At 41.4% G+C, this 24,087-nt stretch overlaps 1 protein-coding gene across 6 annotated transcripts in view; it reads right to left on the reverse strand.

The window, feature by feature from the left end:
- The window catches only part of FYN (FYN proto-oncogene, Src family tyrosine kinase), a 136,460-nt gene that overhangs the window by 57,457 nt on the left and 54,916 nt on the right, over positions 1 to 24,087 (reverse strand). For all 6 annotated transcript variants that reach the window (XM_074862314.1, XM_074862315.1, XM_074862317.1 and 3 more), the window contains one exon: positions 20,194 to 20,264. The gene's annotated coding sequence lies outside the window, so the exon portion shown is untranslated. The remainder of the gene's footprint in view (positions 1 to 20,193; positions 20,265 to 24,087) is intronic.

Raw genomic sequence — 24,087 nt, forward strand, 5'->3', positions numbered from 1 at the left:
GCTGGCTGCAGTTTCTGCCCCAATTCCAGTTTAATGTATTCAGTTTGACCCTCAAGCAACAGTGCTGCTGGAGAACATGCTAAGAAACAAATGCAGGCAATTGCTTTGACATAATTCTTTTGGACTCAGGCAGATCAAATGTGCTGATGTCAACAGAGACCAGAAAAGAGTTTTACCCAATCTCCTTTCCTCACTGAAGAAAAAAATAAGAGAAACCAAAGCACAACCCAAAACCTAGCCAAACACATGCCCGCCTCTCAGCAGCAAGACTACTACATGCTGTCTAAGAAAGGGAGAACCAAGAAAAATGTTTCCAAAGTATCATTTGGATGTATACACAGCATTTCATTTATAGCTTTAACTTATCTAACTTGTATATATAATTGGCTCTTTGCACATAACATGCATGAAACGTCTGTTCCATAAAGGATATTAATCTAAAACCCCAGGAACAGCACAATTCAGTCCTTTATGGCTACAGTACATTCAAAAGAGTTCCTAACATAGTCCCCTCACCTTAAAGCAAACTGCTCTTCTTCCTTCTCTCTTATTCTTCTAAAATTTAGGGGATTGCCTGGACCTGCTTTCAATATCATTGTCAGGATGAAACTTTCCTGCCTTGCTACTCATTTAAATGCCCAAGCTTTGGCAACTTCAAGGCTGCACAGTTTGATAGCAGAGAACGCTGAGGCAACTCTGAGAGGGAGTACAAGAATAGAGACTGGGGACACTTTTTCCAAGGGAAAGATGAATTATGCTAGGAAACCAGATCAAGGAAGCCACGATGACTATCTTGAGAATAAAAGATTAAACTAAAGATTTTCTTCTCTACCTGGTTGCTGTTGCTCCTGAAATAACTTCTGTATTAAAGGAAAAGAGAAAAAAACATACATCAGTGATACAGTTTTTCAGAACTCATAAGGGAAAATAGCAGGGTTAAATGTGGCTTGTCCCTCAACTTTATACAATGAAAACAGAACAAAGAAACAGATCCCAAGCTCCTTCCCTTCTCCCTCTTTTATCTCATCTCCTAAGAAAGGCTTCCACCTCTGCTACTCTCAAGTTTCCTTTTCTCCCATTCCTCCAGGTCCCCATCAGTCCATGCAGACAGATTGTCTGTAAAGGTATCACACAAAAACCAAATGAGAACCTCAAGGCTTCCCCTTTCTGTATGCCGAGAGTGCTTCCAAGAAGAGAAACTCTTGTGAAGGAGTGCATTATCACTTTGCTATTCAGCAGCTACTTGTGTGGGTCACTCTACCACAATAAAAGTCTACATCTGCTATCTGACCACAGTGAAAAGAGAGATAAATTACCACTTTGTATGTCTGTAAGAAGCGTGGTATAAGAAGCATGGTCTCTGAGAGAAGAGTGATCATGTGTTACAGCCACAAACTACTTGATCTAGAACATCAAACCACCGTACACAAAATAAAAACCAGACTTTTGTCCTTCTTCATTTCCCACCCTTCTGCTCCCGAAATGTGGCCACAAAGTGTGGCCCACAGTTTAGCTGACCATCAGAGGCTGCAGGACCTTTCCAGCTATGTTGGGACCTGCGTAAATGTTGTGATGTTCAGGGAATAAGAGTTTTAAGACCACCAATTGTCAGGAATTATCAAACACTTCAGTCCTTGAAGCGTGTGGTGTCCTGCTCCTTGCACAATCTTCCATGCACTTCCTTTGGAGTCACTGCTCTAGAAAGTCAGAGGACAAAGGCTGATCAAAAATACAGCTGAATGTCCTAAGGAATTCCTTGAATTTCTCATGCTCTTGTGTTATATTTTTTAAAACATTTGTCAAGATGCAAAAGTATGGTTGAAACATTTTACTAATACTAGGAATGACAAGAAGCTTTTAACCAAACTAAAAGTTTACTCTCTGCCTTGAGTTCTGCAATGTCTTTGACACAGTCCCATACAACATCCTTGTCCCTAAATTGGAGAGATATGGATATGATGGATGGACTATTTGATGGATAAGGATTTGTCTAGAATTGGCTGGATGGCCATATCCAAAGAGTTGCAGTCAATGGCTCAATGTCCAAATGGAGATCGGTAACAAGTGGTGTCCCTCAGGTGTCCATATCCGGACCGGTACTGCTCAATACCTTTATTAACGACATAGACAGTGGGATTAAGTGCACCCTCAGCAAGTCTGCAGATGATATCAAGCTGAATGGTGCAGCTGATACACTTGAAGGATGGGATGCCATCCAGAGGGACTTTGACAGGCTTGAGAAGTGGGCCTGTGTGAACCTCATGAGGCCAAGTGCAAGGTCCTGCACATGGGTTGGGGCAATCACCAGTATCTGCACAGACTGAGGGACAAAGGGATTGAGAGCAGCCCTGGGGAGAAGGACTGGGGTTCATCAGTGGATGAAAAATTGGACATGAGCCAGCAGTGTGTACTTGCAGCCCAGAAAGCTAATTGTATCCAGGGCTGTATAAAAAGAAGTGTGGCCAGCAGGTCAAGGGAGGGGGGATTCTCCCCTCTGCTCTGTTCTCGTGAGACACCACCTGGTGTACTGCATCCAGTTCTGGGGTCCCCAGCACAAGACCTTGGACTGGCTTGAGCGGGTCCAGAGGAGGCCACAAAATGATCGGGGGACTCTCCTATGAATAAAGGCTGGGAGAGTTGGGGTTGTTCAGTCTGGAGAAGAGAAGGCTCTAGGAAGACCTTACTGCGGCCTTTCAATACTTGAAGGTGACTTATAAGAAAGATGGGAGAGAGGCTTTTTATCACGGCCTGCAGTGACAGGACAAGGGGCAACAGTTTTAAACTGAAAGAGGCTGGATTTAGATTGGACATAGGAAGAAATTTTTTATGATGAGGGTGGTGAGACACTGAAACAAGTTGCCTAGAGAAGTTGCAGATGCCCCAACATTGTAAATGTTTAACACTGGACGGGGTTTTGAGTAACCTGGTCTAGAGGAAGATGTCCCTGCCCAGGGCAGGGGTGTAGGACTAGATGATCTTTAGAAGTCCTTCCAACCCAAACCATTCTATGATTGATGATTCTGTTATTAAATTGGATTCCCACCTCCATGGCTGTTATCACAGTACAGAGACAGTGCAGTTAATGCAGCTGGGACTTAATGGTGCTGTAAGAGAACTTGTGGAACATGGTTACAAACCGGTATTCCTATAGACAAAGATAAATAAAGCATCTGTACTCTAGGATTAAGGCACATGAAAAAGAGAGGATGAGACTCACATGATTTTGTCTAAATGTATAGATGATACAAAACAAAAAGCAAGAAGCAAATGCACCCATATCTTTACACTGCCATTTGTATGAAGAGTCCAAGTTTATTATTTCTTCCATACTGCAAAACTACAGCTGTTAGGACAATCACAGCAGTTATTACGTAGTTCACACTTGCTATCTTTTCAGAGCACCAGAGATCTGATCATCTGCAGGCTTCAAACACTTCCCTCTAAACATGCTTGTCTAATATGACTCCAGTTTTCAGCAACAGTAGGTTATCAGTTATTTGGTTACAGCTGGCTGTTACAATATTTTTACAACAGGAAATGTGTATTCTGACCGTAAGAAGACTACACTTACAAGAAATAATGCAGAAAAGGAAAGTGATCTAATTTCTATTCTGCTTACTTCCTTCTGCAGCGTGCTGCATTTGAGATATTTGTTCCAACACACAGATATTAGTTCAAGGCCAAGATTTTATTTACCCTCATCCTACAAAACAACCCGCAGTTAAACTGCAATTCAAACACCTCAAGCTGTTGTACTGCATTCACATTCATGTAAGTGATTTAGGTAAGTGGGCTTAAAGATTCTCTTTTCAAGGTTATTGAGCCTGTCTTATCCATAGCTGGATATTTGTGTGTCAATGCCACAGTTTTAAATTAAGAACACTTCCTGAAGATGCAAACAGTACATCAAGCAGGAAGTGCCAGTTTTGAAGGGTCTTTGTTGTGGTCCTGAACCTCAGGAGGAAACGTCCTGCAGATGAGGAAAACAGCCATTGTGCTGCATTTAGGGAAACAGAACAACACCTTCTTCATGAAGTGCTGCACCCACCCATGGATGCTACCCAGCTACCACTGCTGAACAAAGAAACCTGACTGACTACTACGCTTCACTTCTCTGCTTTTGCAAAACCAGTTTTTAATTTAGGAAGTCTGAGGTAGCCTTTTGAGAGGAAAATTTCAAGCATTCTCTTATCCTATTTATTACTGTGACTGACAATACATGTATAAAATAAATTCTAAATGGCCACATGCAACTGCCTCCTGTCTGCAAGCTAAAAGCTGGCAAGAAACTCTATACCGCTACAAGGCCAAATCTGCATCCGGCAGGTTGCTGAATTTGGGCAGTTTTGAGCTCCAGAGGATTCACAAGCTGACTGGTCAATGCTGACTGCTCATTCCTGAAGTTCTTGGGAAGGGATAAACAGATGAGTCAGGAAAGAACAGTACTATGAACAGGATTGCACAGCTGTAGAAATAACATCCAGTGTTCATTTGTTCTCTATCTTCCATGCTCTTCTAGCATGGAAGATAGAGAACCATTAAAAACCATTAAACCCCTCCCCACTATGTCCCGCATTTTTGGTGAAATGACAGAACTCTTTCATATTTATATGTTAGAGAGTTAGAGGAGTTAAAAATATAAATAAAATCAAGGGATACTTAAAAAAGTTATGCTTGTTTTGTTTATGATGTCAGTAGTGTACTCTTCTGGCAAGGCAATATTGACTCTGAAATGCAGAAGATTTCCCTAAGGCTGGGCTGGAGCTTCTGCTTTTTGTTTGCATTTGGGCACTTAATCATCTTCAGTGAAGATTTTCTTGAGCGTGAAAAATGAGGCTACATGTTTCCTTTTGTATATATTTTTTCAGAGCAGTTTTTCAGATGCCAGGAGCATAAATGTAAGCAAAAGAGAAACAGTCCCAACTGTGTCAACTTCCCAGCACTACATTTTGTATGCTGGTGCTTTTGTTTTCTTGCAAGTTCAGCATTACTTTAATGTCAGCCACCCTGGATTCCCCCTGCCCCCAACAAGTGATACATATTAGTACATCTGTTTTCTCTGTAAAGTCTTTTTGCATTCTTTGCAGGGCACAGGAAGGATGTGGGCTCCTTTTCACATTCAAATGAGGCAAATTAGCCTTTGCCTGGTTCCTACAGTATAATGCTTATTTTACATTTAAGCGTGAGAAAAGGGGAGGAAATAATACCCAACCCGTTAGGTGGGTTACATGTTTCATTTTGGTACAAGCCTCACTTAGCCTTATTTTGCGAACTGCTTTCCACAGGGCATAATCTCAGGACGATTTAATCATGTAAAACGACCGAATGGTTTGCACAAAGAAATAGCAGCCACAGATACATTAAACATGAGAAAAAGCAGAAAATGCCAACGTTCATCAGGGCTCAAGCAATCCAGGAGATTCCTGAAGTGCACTGATGGTAACTAACTTCCTAACACAGGTGACTTAGCTGACAATGGGAAATGTTGTGCTGGACCTTATACTTACAAACAAGGATCAGGAGATGTGCAGGTCAGAGGCAGCTTGGGCTGCACTGACCATGAGATGGTAGACAGTCTTTTTTCCAAAAAGCTGTACCAAACCCCCACAAAGAGCAGCTTTTGGCCTCTTCAGGGATCTGCTTTCAAGAATCCTGTGGGATACAGTCCTGGAGAAAAGAGGAGTCCAGGAAAACTGGTTGATTATTAAGGATCACCTCCTGCAAGCTCCAGAACAATCCATTTCAATTCGCAGAGTCAAGCACAGGCAGCAGGAGGCCCCCATGGATGAACAAGGATCTCCTGACTAAACTCAGACATGAAATGGAAGTGCACAAGAGATGGAAGCAGGGTCAGATAGGGTTATGAAAGCCAAAGCCCACCTGGAGTTGAATCCAATGAGCGTTGTTAAAAGAAGCAAGAAGGGTTTCCTGAAGGGCAAGAAGGGTTCTGTGGAAGCCCTGAAGCCTGCTCTACTCCCTCAAAGCTGACACTGGATTTCCAGACACCTGGTTGACCAAAGCACACAAGTGCCTGCTGTTCTCACCCACCTCTCTCCCCTCCAAAGTCAAAGGCATCCAAATTGATTAGTCTTGCAGCATATAACATAACGGTGACATCATTATGTGTGTTGGCCTGAACTCCCTCTCTCCTTCTAGCTCTCTCCTTAAAACAGCAGTGCAAAGCTCCAGCTCAGAGACCTAGAGTAAAGATAAACCAGTCTGCATTTAGATCCAGGCTCCTCCCAAAGCCTGAGCTTGCTCAGTGTCAGGCTCTGGCTGTCCTCAAGTGGTTGGAGCAACGTTGTTGCTCGATTGGATCCTGATGCCTTTAACACTGGTTTACTTTAAAGTGTTGTGCCAAAGGGGTATATGGAGGGGCCTGAATAATTCAGGAAGTTCTCAAAAACAGTGCGAGTGAAAATATATTTTAGGCATCCTAGGAACAGCCACTTTCTCTCTACTGAGGCATCTGTAGCATTTTAATCCATAATTTCCATTGTAGCTTGTTCAAATAATGAGATTTATTATTCCTGTCACATGTCTTTTCTGAAGACACTGGGAGGGTGTGGGAGAGGGAAGAGAGGAAATTAGTTATCAGTCACCACTTGCCAAGAGTAGATTAAGCACTCAAGAGTTATACATTCACATACAAAAGATTCATGGGAGTTTCATTTATTCCTCTTCTTCTAGCTTATACTTTTTCCCTCCTGTCCTGCAGCCCTTGTTCCCCTGTTGTTCTCAGTCACAACCTGCCTGCAGTGGACAAGTTGGAGAGTGGTAAACAATTCTGGACTTTTTCCCTTTCATCATGAGATTTCATTTGGACTCCCTTTCCCAGACCTCGGAGCATGCCTGATTTCTGGGAGTAGAACAGAGAACAAGAATAGAGTTAATCTTCAGTAATGTGATAAAAATCACTCTCACACAGATAACTGGAGAAGGATTTCAAAAGAGCTGTTGTGCCAAGCACCTGATAGCAAAACCTGAAATTGAAGCCAACCCACACCTTCCTGCTCATAGACACAGCTCGCTCATTTTCTCCCTAGCACTCCCTCTTCTCTAGTAATTCTACCTGGAACTAAAACGTAAGTCACCACTGAGCATACCCTCACACCAAAATGCCCTGTGTTTTGAGAGGCCATTATTTCCATAACAAAAACACAAGCGCTGCCGCATTACAAGTGGGGTCACCTCATCTCTCTCTTTTTTTTTTTTTTTTTTCCTAAATATAGTTAGTTAAAGCACATTAAGCAATCAGGTTGGAGAGACGGGATAGGAGAACAGGACACATGGAGATTTGATGGCTCTGGTGCAAGCTACAACACCGAGGAGCGGGCAGGTGAGCCAGGCAGCTGGGAAGGGAGAGGAGGAGGGGGCAGCAGAGTGCCAGCTGGCAGCTACGTGTTGTTGGTTGTGTGTGGGCTGTGAATATAACAGAGGAGATGAGCCTTTAGGGGAGGAGCTGTCTGATAAATCATTAATGAATGAAAATATGAAGCAATCTGTCTGCCTAGGAGGCAGAATTGTCTAATGATGAGGATGATGGACTAGGAAGCTGGAGATGAGTTTCTTATCTCACCCCCAAGACCAATGGCACATCAGCACCTTTTGCTGTGCATAAGATACAGCTGCCTTCTTACACTGAAGGGCAGCTTCCTTAAAATCAACATGGAAACCCCATGATCTAGGTGAAAACATAATAAAATTTACAGCACCCTTTGTGAAAACTGCACCCCCGGCTTCTCTTTTGTCGCAGACAGCGCACAAAGAACCAACATCCCTTCTCACAGACAGCTTTCACTAAAACAGATTTTTTTTTCAAAGCCATAACAAAACTTAGTATGACCTTTTGCCAGTGCCAGTGGCATTTAATTTTAAATCGATTAACCACATACAAAGTACTAATTACCCATGGGTATTTCTTTCAGCAGACTATTGGTTGGAAATGTAAGGGTATGTCTGTGTGTGGACAGGGACACTCTGCTTTTCTCTGTGCTCTCTGAAATGAAGAGGAAAATGCTCAAGAAATGATGTTGAAAGGTGCATTTGTGTTTATGGGGATAGCTGCAGGGGCACCAGACACAGGCAGTCAGAAGGCGATGAGGCTGTCAGGGGAAGGGGCAGGAGGTTAGCATGGTTTCTTTTGCACAAAGACCTAGCAGGATGTGTCATGCAGCACAAAATCAATACGGACCCTTCATGAAAAAAGAAATCATCAGTTTTGTATAGTTCTTAGGCTTATCTGCAAAGGTCCTCACAAAAGTGATTCTTGACTTGTATGAAATCTCTAACTCTTCTCTTTCCTCTATCTTAAAACCCCTCAATGTTCAGGGATTAAAATAGTTTTAAAATAAATACCCAAGAAAGACATGGCACAAATCACCTTGAATCCATCTAATGTTGGCACATTTGTGGGATAAAAGGTACAAGTGCTTTATCATTTAGTGGATTTAAACCATGATTTTCCAGAGCCAATGATGTGTAGAATGCAGCAGAAACCATAAACAGAAGACACATATGGCCACGACAGACAACGTATATAGAAACTTAAGCAAGCACCTGAGCAGATCCGTGGTGTTTAACTGTATACGCATTTGTGGCACTGAAGTCCAGTTTAATTATCCTGCCAAATGCTCCTGAGCCACAACAAGGCTATTACAGTTTACCAAAGGTCCTGCTCAGGCAATTCTACAAGAAAATTGCCGTGCCTAAAATAATTGCTAAGAAGTAGCTAAAATTATGTTAGTGGAAAGACCAACAAAGAAGCAGGAAGCTCCAAAGGGTTCAAGAAGCTTGATGAGGCTGTTCCTGTAAATCACAGCAGCAACCGTCTGAGGATGAGCTCCCTGGAGAGGCTCCCAGTGGCAGTCAGACACTGTTTTCCACCCAGAACAAACATAATGCAGGTGAGATGACTTACAGCACACAGAAGTACGATTTCTCACATACATAAACCTTCTACTGGTTACTGAATTCATTTATATAGTAAGTGGGGTTTGTAAATTACCCATTGATGATGTCATACAGATTTAAATAATCTGCAGTGTCAGTCTCTGCTATTTGCGAGCCATATCTGACACTTTAACAGCCTTTGCAAAAGATTTAACTGGGGTCCATAGAAGAATCCTATTTTTCAAGCCTCTGTTTAATCAGAAGATGAGCGACATCTATAAAATTTAAAGAATGGATTGGGATGGCTTAGATGTTTCCAGACGCTTGCAGGAAAACAGCACGCAACACCAGAAGGAATTACTTGTGTCAATTACAGAAAGTTTAATTGGAGGTTGCTGGAGATATTAAGCTACAGTCAAGTTTGTTAACACAGTAAATTCAGCATTACCTGACAAATAACCACAGAAGTACCTTTGGTGAGTCACTTGCTAGTTTATGTCTTGCCAGACTGACCAAGAACAGATTTCTGGCAGCACCAATACCATGGCTACTTTGACACTTTGTGTGGACTGCCATGATTTCAACTTGCATATCACCTGCTATTTTGCTCGTGTGTTCTGGGTTTAAAAAAAAAAAAAAAGCAAAAAAAAAAAAAGCTCCCTTCACCCTTCCCCACTACACTGACACAGATGAGCCTAGGACAGATGACATTAAGTCAAACTGGTTAAATACAAGAAAGGGCAAGTTGTGAGCAGACAAAGCAAGCTCCAAGGGGATTTCTCTCAGACTTTCACAGTCTTCTGGTGCTTCAACTAACCCTGTCTTGCAGAGCACAGTAAATTTGCTGCTCTCCCTGTCCAGTATCATTAGAGAGCTGTCCATCAAAGAACACATTTCTACCAGAGCTGGTTATCAACCTGAAGAAACTATACAACTATTTGCCAGCTGTGCCTGGGGTGTCCTCCTCCACCATGGAACTGAAAAGGGTTTTCTATTTTTTTCTTCATTTTCTTCTTTCTTTTTTTTCTTTTATTGTTTTAAATTATAAGGAAAGTTCTTGTCTGGGTGACAAGCAGAAGCCTCTCTAACCCAGAGGAGCCTAAAGCTACACCATAAAGCTCCTGGAATTTATCCCAGACATAAGAGATCCAAAAGAAAAATAAGATAGCAAGACATTCACTATATTCATGGGTAGCTTCAAAAAGAGGAGAAATATTCGGGGAAAAAAAATACCATGAGGATTGCTGCTTACAGTGGAAGCGAAGCAGCAGCGATAATTTGACACAAAAATCCTCTACAGCAGCACTCTTACAGCTCCTGCTGAAGCAGGATGGTAGCCTGGAATGGTACTGGTCTCTCATAGTACTGAGGAAGAGTTTTCTTAGAGAAGAAGAGGTGGTTATAAGTTACAGCTTAGGAATTTTTTATTTCTTTAATCAGAAGTACAACTAGGGAAATAGTTAATACAGCAATAGAAACTTCTGATGTTAAGCAACAGAAATATTTAATACAACAATTAGAAGTTCTCTGCAATACATGTGACTTTGATGATGTCTTAAATATATGCCTCAAAGGGAAAACATAATTTTCTTTTTATTCCTGGAAACGTAAAGGTGCTGTAAAAGCAGTCTTGCAATACCAGAGTAACAGTTCTGTGTTTTCTGCGAAATTTAAAACTCAGGTCTCACATACATTTACCCAAATCACACAGGCCTAAAAGCATGGGTAAAAGCAGATGCAAGTCTGGGACCTAAACTGGATGGGAAAAGCAAAGTAACAAAACCATTTGGAGTGTGAGCTCTTCCCGATGACACCCAGCTGTGCACAGCACAGCTCGAGTGCTTTGGTCTCAGCCTGAAAACTGAGCTCCTTTCTCCGAGCTCTGCCCAACATCCACCTTCTGAAACATCTTCAAGGTGGGCTGCTTTCTGTGTACTAGGCAACACACAGTCCTTTTGCACACTGCTGCAAGAGATGTTAGATGAAGGGTGCTGTATCTTTTACTGAGCATAAACAACGTGAAACTGCTCAGAGCAAGAGAGGAGCCACAGTTACGTGCAAGATTCACTGTTGATAATAGTCAATGGCATATTCCACACGCATGACCAGACAAGTTTCTGCAAATAACTGTTTCTGGATAACATCTACACCACATGGAGAGGATGACACACACGTGGAAGGCACATGCTGCACTAACACAGTTGATACATGTTGTATCAACTAAAGTTGATACACTTTAGTATCAACATGTAAGAATCCTGTTTTACACTCCCAAGGCAGCTTATGTCTTCGGCATGCTCTTACTTCTTTGGGGTGAGCAAAAGGCTTCTGCAAGCAGCTCCTTAATTCAACACAAGCTTTCCTTCTGCTTTGTCAGCTCTGAATAGTGCTGTCTCTCTCATCTGAAACACTTGGCTCATAAACAGCCTAATCCGAAAAAGAAAATGAAGATATATACTGTTATTTACAACTGTGCATGCTAATCCCCCAACAACATCTAATGACATATGGGAAAGCTGGTGGTTAGACTCAAACTAAGCCTCCCTGTGTAATTACAGTCAGTTAGAGGGCAAAACTCAAGCGCAAAACATTTAAGAAAGCAAATAGAATAATCTTGGGCTCCTGCAAAGGTATTTAGCTGATATCAAAATGGTCATAAAGGATATCTTAAAAATAGGACTAGGGATGTTGCATAGTCTTCTCAGCCAAAAAATATGCCACTTCACTCATATACAACTTTGTTTCTCTGTGTTTTGACACATTTGGCATAATCACCATGGTAGAAAACAATGAGAAGTCTACAGTATCTATCAGCTGTCATTCTCTGTTTTCTATATGTCTACAGATGTATTTGGAGATATCCTGCTCTATAGATAGACCAGAATTTCATGTAATGGATCTTCCATCAGCCTCTGTCTTACAAGAATAAAGACATGTAGTGGCCTAAATATTTCTCATCAAAGGATGTAAATGGAAAGAAATAGGGGGAGAAGGGGATTATGTTTGATAGTAAATGGCATGCAGCAAGAGACTAATGCCCTAATATTGCAGAACTAGCAGCAGGGGAGGGGGGAATGGACAGAAACTCCTAAGTGTCATGCACAACCAACAAATACCACAGCAAGATGAGGACTTTCCTAAACTGATTATTCAGTCCAATTACAGCTCACCAGACTCAGCACCCATCACAGCAATGGGTGCTGGTGCACCGATGCAACCACTAGCTTTAAGCATACTGTACTATAATTTGCTGTACGTTCCCACTGAAAAAAAAGCAAACTTTTAACTTTTGATAACCAGCAAAAGAGGACAAGAAATGACCTGAAATCCTGTTTTCAAGGTGTGCGGTTGAAGTTTCTTTCCACAGAGTCTTTTTCCTAACTAGCATCTTAACTGCATGAATGGTAAGGTTTGTTAACCACAAAGTTAACGTTTCAGATCACATCTAAGATCCATGCATATTTTTAACTAATAAGTTTACAAACAACCCCAAAAGTCTCATACTATTTCTATCTTCATCCTTCTACCCGTAACGCCACTTGCTTCAGTTGTCACGATTTTTGCACAAAATAAAATACAAGGTAAGAAATGCAGGTTGATTTAAAAAAGAGCAAACTTATGTCAGTAAATCAATATGGTCTGAAAGGTTGTTACAGGATTAGATACCACCTGGCAAGACTAGAAAGGCAGGATTCTCAGGACTCAGCACAGCATTCAAAACCCTAGCTGACAGAGCTAGTAGATTTTATATTTCTCACTACTGCTGTTGCATGACATGATCAAGGATGCATACAATCTTCAAGGCTTTTCAAGCTTTTTCCAGAGGGAAAATTTCAAAGCAGACTTCTCCCTGTCTCATAATAATAAATGGGCTGGGCAGGAATGACATTTACACAGTTGAATCTTTTATTATTTTCTCTTTCCTAAAAACAAAAGGACCAATATGACTGGTATGTTAGATATATTCCTATAGATGGGCGGAGAACAGGTATAAAGGTCACAAGGACAAAACACTATTTATAAGAAGGCTGTATAAACCTCTGTTAGCTCTGGGGTTTTCAGGGTGATACTTCAGCATGAACACAAACTTCTCATGAATTTAAGCTCATGGGATATTTTCTAAAAAAGGCCATCAGTGATTTCTCTGATAAAGTGTCATGAGAAGAGCTGAATTCCAGATCAGTGGAGGCTGTGTGGGACCCCTTGGAGCCCATAAATGCTGTTCACCATTGCTAGCAAGGCAGCTGCAGGATGATGCAGAGCACTCCCTGACAGAGTTTTCCACCTCAGCTGATGGAGTGTGACACCTCAAGCAGGAATCTCCTCCACCACTGAGCACTGGCCTTCAAGATCTGCCCATCTTCATTTTTATTTTGAAATGGGTATTGTGATACAGCACTGCAGGCATTCTCAAAACATGCACTAACGCATGATCTTCACACTAGTTTCTGTTCTTGGTTTTTCTGGATTGCATCCCAGGCTTTCTTTTATCTTTGAGCTTAGCAAACTGATTAGTATAAATAACTCAATGTCCAAAAATATTCAGCTTTGGTAATCTGCAATGAGATCTCTCCTCTTCTTCATGGTCCTTTATATGCAGTTTCATTATGTTCATGCCAGATGAGCATTTAAGCGAGAGGAAGACGTAATGAGAGATGAAGAACTAGAGCGGTGTGCTTAGACTATGGGGTGTAAACAGACACTTGTGCCTAGAGATCCGTACCAAACTCTTTTTGAAGAGATAACTTGCCTATATGTGAAGTATTTAGCGCCCAACATAAAGTTTCACAAAAGGCACAGAGAAATCTCCTAAACAAATCCCATAAGAATTAAATCTTCTTGATACCGCAGCATCCTGTATCACACACACATACGCATTCTGTCCTCCCATCTAGTTTCAGCAACCTCCACTGTGCTTTGCTGATAAAATAATCTCCCAAATGATTGTAGCTCTGAAACCTATTAAATCCATGAAGTACTGATGAGGCAGAATTAATATCAAGATAATTACATTAACCACCTTCCTAGAAGTAAAGCAGTGCTGTGGTTGTACTACAAAATACAGCGTGCTCAGGTCAGGAAAACCTACATCTGTCTACGCACCTTGAACTCTACCTATAGATGTATTTATCACTACAACATGCATACATTTAGTAAGACTCTTATCCACAGAAATGGCCTTATCCAATGCCCAGAAATCACGCTCTCTATTCTTCTTAATCTCAGGTATGATCTGTGTCTTACACACAGCGCATCGTGCAAACCAGGCACTGGGTAAGAGCCCTGCCTCTCTCTGTGGCATTCCTCCCGCTCTGCGCAGTGGGGCTCATTAGCTGCGGGTTGAGAGCATTACCTACTAAGACCCTGTTGCTGCCTGATTATAAACTTGGCACAGACAGTCCAAAGTTTGGCAATAGTCTCCATGCTGGATGTTTGCTGGGAGATTTTTTTCCTTGCTTTGTTGCTGTTTTGGATTTTTGGCATGACTTCAGCCAAAATTTTTCAAGCTAATTCTGAAACAAGGCATGGGAAACTGGAGTGATTTGTTCATGTTAAAAGCTTCTGATCACTCCTTGAACAGCTCGAGAGGTTTTGTGATTGGACCATAATCTTGCAAGGTGTCAAGGCAAAATCTTTGTATTACGATCTCTGCAGAAAACTCCCAAACATGACTAAATTACTAACCTCTGAAAAAATAAACCTCTATTTGCATGAGCTCACTAAGGAGGTGATGCTTCCTAGCAACTAAATTCCCTGGAGATCACACCTACAATGCCCCAGGATCCTTCTACCAACTGGGTGCGACCTTCCTGCTCCAAGCTGCACTTATACTTTAATATTAAATGATCAGAGCTGGACATGAATCCAGGTGCAAGGCTGTTCCGTATCTAAATCTGAACTCATAACGGTAGTGGATGGTAGTGGCCCCTGCAGTGTATCACATACGTATTTTTACTCAATTTTCTATAGGGGTGGAAGGGGAAGGGGAACAGAAGGTATGAGAACATGTAAGTGTGATGGAACAGGAGTTTTTGTATCAACTGCACAGTGACAAAAATACCCCAACGCGCATACAGAAAAGAGCAAAGTTGATGTAAGACTCCTTAAAGCAACATACGAATTTTAAAATTCAATGCTTTTGTTTCAACAGAGCACTTGGGAGGGCTTGTTATCTAGATTTAAAAAACCAACCAATTTACCACTTGTAAAATGCTATCATGGATCTTCAAGCTGCTGTAGCATCATGATCCACTGCATACATCTCTGCCATTGAGCCAGCTAAGAAAGCTGGGAGGTACAGCTGCATGCAGTGCTCTGCTCCATCTGCTGTTTTAACTGTCCTTCCCTGTTTCTTCTCCAGTAGCTACAGCAAGAGTAACATCCTGATGGATGGCCCACACACCAACTCTCTTTTGCTAAGCAATTCCAACAATTGGACCACCTCAACCTCAGGGGGGGAAAAAAAAAAAAAGGCAAAAAAAAGCTATACTAAATGGATTACCAGTAAGATGTGGGAAAACACTTGGAAAAACAACAGAGACTGAGGCACAAAGATCTCTCTGCAGGAGACTGGAACATAACCTCCTTGTGTAGGGTTATCTGATTTAATAAACTGAACACAACAGTGCTTCACATCTCTTAAGAAAGCAGACTAAGTACAACCTGGTCGGAACTGGAGACATGCAGGTCTGGGCAGGGGACAAGTTGCATTCCTTAGAAATCTTATGGACCAGATTTAACATTTACCACACTCAGCAGCACCAATACGCATATCTTTCGCACAGACTAGACCGGAAGAAAAGAAACAGACTAAAACTGAAGGAATTACAAGCATAGCATAGCAAATCTTGGTAAACCCAGTATTTTAAAATGCTCAGGCATTTCCACACACTTTCCTTCCTAAGGATGCATGATAATCTTCAACCCATAGGAAGAGATAATGACGATACACAACAGAAGCACATTATGAGGCCCATCAGTGCCCGAATGATTGACTCTGGAAAACTACTTGAAATAGGCCCAAAATACAGCAGGTCAGCACCAATTACAGAGAACAGCTAATGATTCCGTCAAAGCCTCTTGTGGGCATAGCAGAACACAGGTAATAAAGCAAAAGTAACAGTGGGCTATTTTTGCAGTGAGAGCGCATATTCCAAGCTCTTTGCAGATAATACATAGTTGTTCTATAATACTTTATGTCAGAAACCTGACCAGTGTGAAGAATCACCACGAGAAATTCAATAGCATTTTTGGTAGATATCAAGGATGTAAATAATGATATCATACAAATTGGACACCCAGGAATGCACAGAGCATCACAATCTTTCTAAAGGCAAACAAATTTAATATGTGTAAAGATACTGAAAATGTGGTTTTATATAATCTCTTAAAATCAAAGCAGGCATTACCCGCTAATATTTTTTTTTTAAATAGAGAAGAAAAGCCTGGCTGTCCTTAATGGAAAAAAAAAAAAAAAAAAAAAAATCAGATGAGTGTCTTAGCAGCTGAAGTCCAAATTTTCCATGATATATCTGAGCAACTAGAAATAGCTGAAACCATTGTTTAAAATGTGCAGTTGCTTCTAACCTATACAGAAGTGTGAAGATAGAAGCACAGCATCTCAGATTTCAGCTGAAACATCAAAAAGCCCCAAACTTGGGGAGGTATCCCTGCCTAAATTCAGAGTGAAAAGAGCAGTGGACTTCCAGGCCCTGAGGTGTATGTTCTGCTTCAAGGTCTGTGTCTGAAGCATTCACAGCTTTCCTGGGAAGAGGAAATCTATAGGAAAAGGACAAGCAGACAGTGGCGCACCTGGCATGGGAAGATGCAGATCAGGTTTACGATACAGCAGCCCCTCTATTAACTTCACAGCTTGATCCTCCTCTGATCTTTACAGCTGTAACCAACTACAGGGTCTAGATGGACAAGGACAGAACACCATACTGTATTTCTAAGCATGACTTATGCTGTACAAAAAACTCTTATGAAAGGCAAGTTTCGAGGGGAATCTGAACTGGCAAAGAGCAGTCTGACTAGGGAAAAACATAAAACACAGATCACCCCGAGGTTTTCTGTCCTACATCAGCTATGCTTCTTGGGATTCCTTGCAGTCGTGTAATTATTTGATGTGGAGGGATGGCCGTTCCATAACCGCCTGCCGAACACGGTGTTCAGTGCAAGACAGGTCAAACCTGTAATTCCATGCAAATTCTGCTCTGACATCCACAAGGCTGCTTTACAGGAATCTCATCAAAAGAGGTCTCTTTTCACACTGCTCAGAAAGATATCATCAGCTTAGCTGAGGGAGTTTTAAATTCAGCCAAGATTTCCCTCCCAGCATTCAAGTATACTTCTCTAATCAGCTCCTAAAACCACTATGAATTTTTGATCTGGAGGCTGCATGACCTTTTCTAGGACTCTGATACAAGATGAATAAATAACCGCTGAGCCTCTGAGCTCAGCTGCTATGTCAAGATAAATTCAAAATGTTCTCTTGATGTCCAGTCCTTCTTGGATTCAGTGGGTTAGGGACAGAGACTGGGCAAAACTGTTTCCTTTTATGTAATTATTTTTAAACTCTCTGGGAATTTGGAATGCCATATGCAAACCAACAGTGGGGTCAGAGATATTTCAGAAATCCTTACAGATGAGAAACTCACGGTTCCTGATTATTCTACCTCAAAATAAGATTTTGCAAACAGTTTGAAGTGGAAAGAGGGGAAGGAACAGCTGTGAAAACAAGCAAAATTTTCAGAGTCTGTTTACATATTATAATGGCTCCAGGAAAACAATATTAAATTCTAGGGCAAAATCCTGGTACAAACCCAGCTCCAGACTGGCTTGAAGAAATTCCAGGATGCTTACAATCCAGCAGTGAGAAGTGTCTCTTTTAATTGGCTTATATATCTAAGTAAGTCAGGAAAACAGGTAGTTTTCAGGAACACCAGTTTTTCAGCTAATCTTCTCCCAGGTTTTGAGATTCAACCAAGTCAAGCAGCCATGCTCTCCAAGTCTGAACATGAACTATAGGTTGAGAAACATCACCCAAGTAGAACCTCCATAAACCAGACTGCGGGATTTTTTTTTCCCCCCACTAACAAGTTTACTGCATGTGTATGATACCACATTTCCTTGGAACCACAAGAAGCAACTTCCCTGATTTTGGGGTCTTCCCCAAGACTCCTCTCTCACAGGCAGAGAAGATTCAAAGTCCGCACTGATCAACAGTGAGCGACAACAGTGAGAAGCAACAAGGAAGCACTTTTTCACTCTGAGGATGGTCAGGTATGGGAACAGGTGCCCAGAGAGGCTGTAGAGTTTCCAGCCTTGCCATTCAGCTGAATTCTGAAAATCAAGGCCTGAGCATCCTGACCTAATAGGACCTGTTTCAAGTTGGGGTTTGGACAAAATGACATCTGGCAGTTTCTTCCATTTTATGATTCTAAAAACCATGCTTCTTCTGTCTCTTTCCTCTTGCTGCTCTTGAACTATGCTCTTTTATTAAGGCCAGCCATGAAGACTAGGCTGGTCTCAGCTGATGCATCTTTGAAAGGAAATGAAAACATAACAATCTAACTACTAGGTCTGCTGATAAACCTTTTTTCCTTGCTGTTACACAGCATCACTATTTCTGAATTATGACTCTATTCCTTGACCTGTGAGCACCATAGCTTTGTCACACCCCACACAAACATCAGCCAATCTCTAAGGACACTGGACAACTTTTAGGATGTATCATTACTACCACCAAAAAGAAAACTAGATATAGATCCTATCCTATTTTGCAGTAACAGAAGTCAGCACAAAATCTCATGGACTAATGAGCTCATGCTGCTGGTCTGTGGCTCATCTTTGGCTCTACCACTAAATTCTAGTTAAGTAATTGTTGTTCGTATTTCCCAGTATACAGATATAAGTGCAAGCTTACAACATGGCCAACTGTCAGAAAAGCCAAACTGCAGAGAGAAAATTGCTTGAAAGAATGAGCTACAGTAGGGTTTACCCAGGGACCATTGTACAGGACTTCTCATGCATTTGGCCAACTTTTTTGTAAAATTCTGATCTTGGTTATCTTTTCTTATCTCTAAGACTATACATTCTGCAAAAGGCTAAATGATCTACATTTAAACATCTGCTAGCTAATCCAGATCTTTCTGTATGATGTAACAGCATCTGGGTTTTTTAAATGGCAGAAAAGAACAAGTGTTCTCACAGAGCCAGTCTTTGATTTTCAGTTTTCTGCCCTGCAGGCTATCTGACTCTGAAGTCTTCTGCCAGTGAAGAATAAGCCAGTTTTCATCTGCAATCTGCACATGCTGGCTGAAGAAAAAGTAGCAGTCCAATACCCTGCTTGGCCAAGGGAAAGAAAGGACACGATCTTCTGCTTTCATTTTTTTCCCAAGGGTGATGGTGATTGATTGGCACTAGCCAGAACTGTTTATATTGACAGTCTCCTAGTGGGAAAAGCCTCTAGATAAGCCTACAAACTACTGCAGATCTGCTGCTTTTCTGCAGTTTGGAAGAGTTTTCTCAGAATTAGTTCCCCTCCAGTTGGGGCATGTCACCAATTACCTCCTGTTCTCTTCTGCCGCCTTCTCCTCACAGCAGCACAGCTCAGCAGCACAGACACATCACACATGGCATGCCATATTCCCATAGTGCCTGTAGGACTAGAAGTCTGTAGGAAGCTGGTGCCTCTGGAAGTGTTGCATACAGAACAGCCAGAGAAGCAGCAAAGCTTGTCACGTGGGATGGAAGGGAGGAATAGGAAAACTGGTATAGCACACAAGAGCATTAACTACCTCCTTATCTCTCAGGCATAAGCTACTCATCCTAGCTCTATGTGGCAAGCATGTCAGATGTTCTGAGGAGGGATGGAAAGATTTCAGAGCAACTGGACATCCCCAGCACTTTGGAGGTTTATGCTTCCTCTGCATTATTTTTGCTCCTGATTTTTTACACCACTAGCATGCTTTTTTTGTTCCCATTGTTTTGAAATTAGGCCTTTGTGTTTCTTCTACTCTAGGTTTTAGCTCACCCACTTTTCAGCAGAATATAACAGCTAGAAATGCAATAAACAGATGCCACTGGAGTAAATGAAACTACATTCCTCGCCCTGAGGCCTAGCATGCTGTTTTCTGTCAGTTTCTTACACTGTGAGTCTCCATACCAGAGGAAGAAAAACACATATAATCAACTATGTCTCTGTATATTCCCTCAGCTAAAAAAATTAAAAATGCTAAAACAATCTTTCTGAAACTCTCATTGAAAACCAAAATTGATCAAGACAGCACCACTTACCAGAATTTCCCCCCCAAACAGAGCAAGTTTACATTCACCACATTTCCTCAAAAATGGCTTGAAAACACGCCCTGTAAAATAAGGGAGAAAGGGAAAGAAAAAATTAGTGACTGGAACACCACAAATTATGCTAAACTTCTTTCTGACTCTGCTAGCATTTATCATCAAACTTCCACCATTTTTCCTGTTTTAGGGAAGGAGGTAATTGGATTTGAACCTTCACAACTAATTATTAAATTCAACCAGTATTATGCAAAACATTAAAATAATTGCAGGATTCCCTCAGACTGCTCAGACACATCACTGTCACTGCAACGACTGCTATTCAGACTTCAGCGAGACCAGGTCAACAACACGAAACATGCAACAGCATACAGTAAGTGTGTCAATTCAGATGCAGCCCTAAAAAAAATTGGCAACCCAGTATCTCTTAGTGATTTTGCTTTAACAAACTGCTTCTGAAATATGATGCATGTAAGGGTCTCGACAGCCTCCATGCTTGAAAAACTAAACAAAGAAAAAAAAACGGGTTTGTTCGACAGTACATTTCTAGACTATACTAATTACTCTGCATTCTCTAGAAGAACAAAGAAGAAGCAGTAAGTCAGCACAATATCCAGTCTGACGCACACTAGGGCCAGTTTGAAGAAGATGGAGAGCAGAAGTGACAAATGCCATCATTTTGCCAACCCTGAGTAAATTTCAAATGACAGCTACTCCTTATTTTTCCTTGAGGCAAAATCTTTGGAAGAACAACTCACGGAGCACAGACTAACAATGATGTTAAAACGTTTAGTTTGTAAAATCCTAGAAGATGGAGGAGCTATGATTCTGCTGGTGTTCAGGTTTGTGAGAGGTAACTGTACATTAAACAGAGAAGCACACACATTTCAGTGCCCAAGTGTCCACACCAGTGAAGCCAAACTGATTTGAACTATTTTAAACTCCCATTCGCCCCCAAGTACATGGTTGAATTTTCCACGAGAGAGGCATCTGTGAAATTACTGCTAGATGAGTAACTTTACAGCTATACACAGATGACTTGAGCCCTGCATTACTGATCACTGAGCCTCAGCTGCCGAAGGAGCAGATCTTTGCACCAGCACCTCTCCTGAAGGATGCTGTAGGCATCCACAGGAAAGGAAGGGGGAATGGCTTCTTAGGTCAAATTACTTTTAGTGGTCATCGTTACATGAAAAGTAGCTAAGAAAATAAAATTTCTATTAAGGAATAAATCTTCCTTAAAACATGACAACTGCATTACATTGCTCTAAATCCTGATCAGCAAGCAGACCTCTGATCTCATAAGGCTGAGACTTCATTTTGGGTGGAGAGTTCAGGGTGGGGAGGGAAGGAAAAAAAAAAAGAATCTTTACAAATCAGAAGGGACTGTTGTGAAAGTTTTTAGGAACAGACATTTTTAATCACAAAACTACAAACCAAAGCATCTTCCCTGCTTGCTTTCTTCGTTTAGTGGTTGAGAAAAAAACCTGGGCATATCAAGGAATAAAGAAGAAAACCCAACACCCTCTCCTCCCCCAACACCTTTTGAACAGCTTGGCAGAATTTGTGAAAACACTGAAAAAAAGATGGTTCTTAACTGCTTTGCTCAAACTCGGGGAAAGTGGTTATTATTCCAGTGCCATCCATTTCCCTCCCTAGCTTCCAGGCATTTGGCCTGGAAATAAAAAATCAAGTCTAGAAACTCTACTTCTGCCTCCGAACTAATTGGATAACATCTGCATGCAGAAAAGTTAGGAGCTTAAGAGACTAGCCAGGTCTGAAACAATCCAATAGCACCTCAACTCCAGATTAGCTCATTATTTTCTTCTACACCAAGAGACTGATTTAATAATTTCCTCAGAGAAGTGACAAATAAGGGAAACTCTGTACTCCATGCTGCTGGTCCCATGAATACTTGAAAGACAGGGGCCAGCACCACTGCCAAAAGAGGCTGAGCCCACCCCCAGCACTGGTATGGAGCTTCTTGGATGCAGCCCCAGCAGCGCTCCCTCCCTCTCTCCCTCACCTCAGCACAAATGCCTGTGCAGCAAACGGGGCTGGGGGAACAACCCAGATTAAAATGAACTGGGTGAATTCTTTAACCCAGTTCACAAAGTAACTGGAAAAAAATAATTAAAAAAAAAAAAGCCTGTGCTGGCATTAGGGAAAAAGGGAGGACAGTACGGACAGACATGTAGGATTTGGGGAATGGCAGGTGTGCCTATTTGGCTGCAGTGCTAGTTTCAACCAACAGTAAAACTCCACTGTTATGATACTGGATTGCAGGCAGCAGCCTTAATACACGCTAAAGGAGTCTAGTCCAAGCCCTCTGTTGAGACCCCGTATGACAAAAACTAGCAAGAGGGCTAGGTAAAGGGCTATCTAGTTAAATCTGAGTCAGAGACACAATTTACCACATCTCTAGCCTTTCAAGATCTTTTGAACTTCGGGGGTGGCCAGTAGAAAACTCTGAAACTTTTCCAGGGAATGCTTTTTGCTTGATTTTAGAAGATGATATAAAATGTGCACTGTCTCTCTGGCTACAAAGGACATGAAGTATTTGGAGGTAGAGTGGGGCAAGGAGGGAGAAGGGAAGGGAACATTTTTTGCTGAGTAATTGGGGGTGAGGGCTGGACATGCCTTGAAGAGAAAACCGAAGTTTATTCACTCTTTCTTTGTATTCAGTCTGGGGTCTGTACAGAACCTGGTTTTAGCCTTGGTGATTTTTATTCTACATAAGCATGTGGGAGGAATATTCCTTTTTCTTGAAGACTTTGGATAACATTACTTATCTCCAAATTCTGACCAGCACTTTTCAGAAAAGCTTTGCTGACTTTGGAGAATACAGTGTAGGAGGTGCAAAATAAATGAACATAGGCTTCACCACACCAATTTTGGTTTCTTTTGCAATTGGTATAATAAATATACGAGGTGACAAAAGGTTTGTCTGACCAGAATTACTAATGGAAGAGAGCTTGCATTCTCAAGTTTCTGTGCTTGGGAAAAATGAATACCTGGAAGTGGCCATGTGACTATTCACTGGAAGGTGCCCTTCTTTTGGATAAGTCTATCTTCACAAATAGTTCTTTTAACAGAAGGCATTTACCATAAAAGGTTTTGATTTGTTTCTGTTATGAAGAGTTGGCTGTAAATGCACAAAAGTATACCCTAATATCCAACAGGCTGCTGGCACCAACTGAATGGCATATAGTAAATGTTTAGGTTTATTTGTTACCCCAGCCAGCAGAAGAGCAGGGAAGGAAGAGAAATTGCAGATGAAGGAAAAGTGTTGAGAATGAAAACCTTTTCTGAAAAAAATCACCTTGAACTCCCCTTCTGCTTGCCATCTAAAATCAAATACAGAACAAGGCTGTTTTAGAGTACGGTCAATTGAATAGTACCAGATATAAGCAACATCAGCTTCCTCTAAGTAGCTGCAACTTGCTACTCATCCCAGTCAAAAACATTTACAACAGGGTCGCCCCAAACTGTGACACATGCATTGTGTCATTGCCAATATAGAAGCAGTGTCCAAACAAAAGCTGTCCAAGCATCTCCTCCTAAATGGTAAGACATGGTAAAATGGTTAGCACACCAACAGACATGAAAAGTTCCTCTGAATCTCAAAGAAACTTGATTTGAAACTTTAAAGAAAAATAAAACACTCTTGGGAAATAATCAGGGTTATTATCCGCCAGGAACAGCCTTTTCCTGGAAGCAGCACCAGCTTCAACAAATTGAAATTTTTTACCAAAAAAACATACTCCCCTCCCAGTGTTGCACATGTACCAGCAGTGTTTTTATGTAGCTGTGTGTAAAAATTACTTGCTTTTTGTAAAGAAAAAAGTATTTTATGAAAGGTAATGTGATGAGTAGCATAACCTCGTGTCA

Source organism: Strix uralensis, chromosome 3 (genome assembly GCF_047716275.1).
Source record: "Strix uralensis isolate ZFMK-TIS-50842 chromosome 3, bStrUra1, whole genome shotgun sequence".
NCBI lineage: Eukaryota > Metazoa > Chordata > Aves > Strigiformes > Strigidae > Strix > Strix uralensis.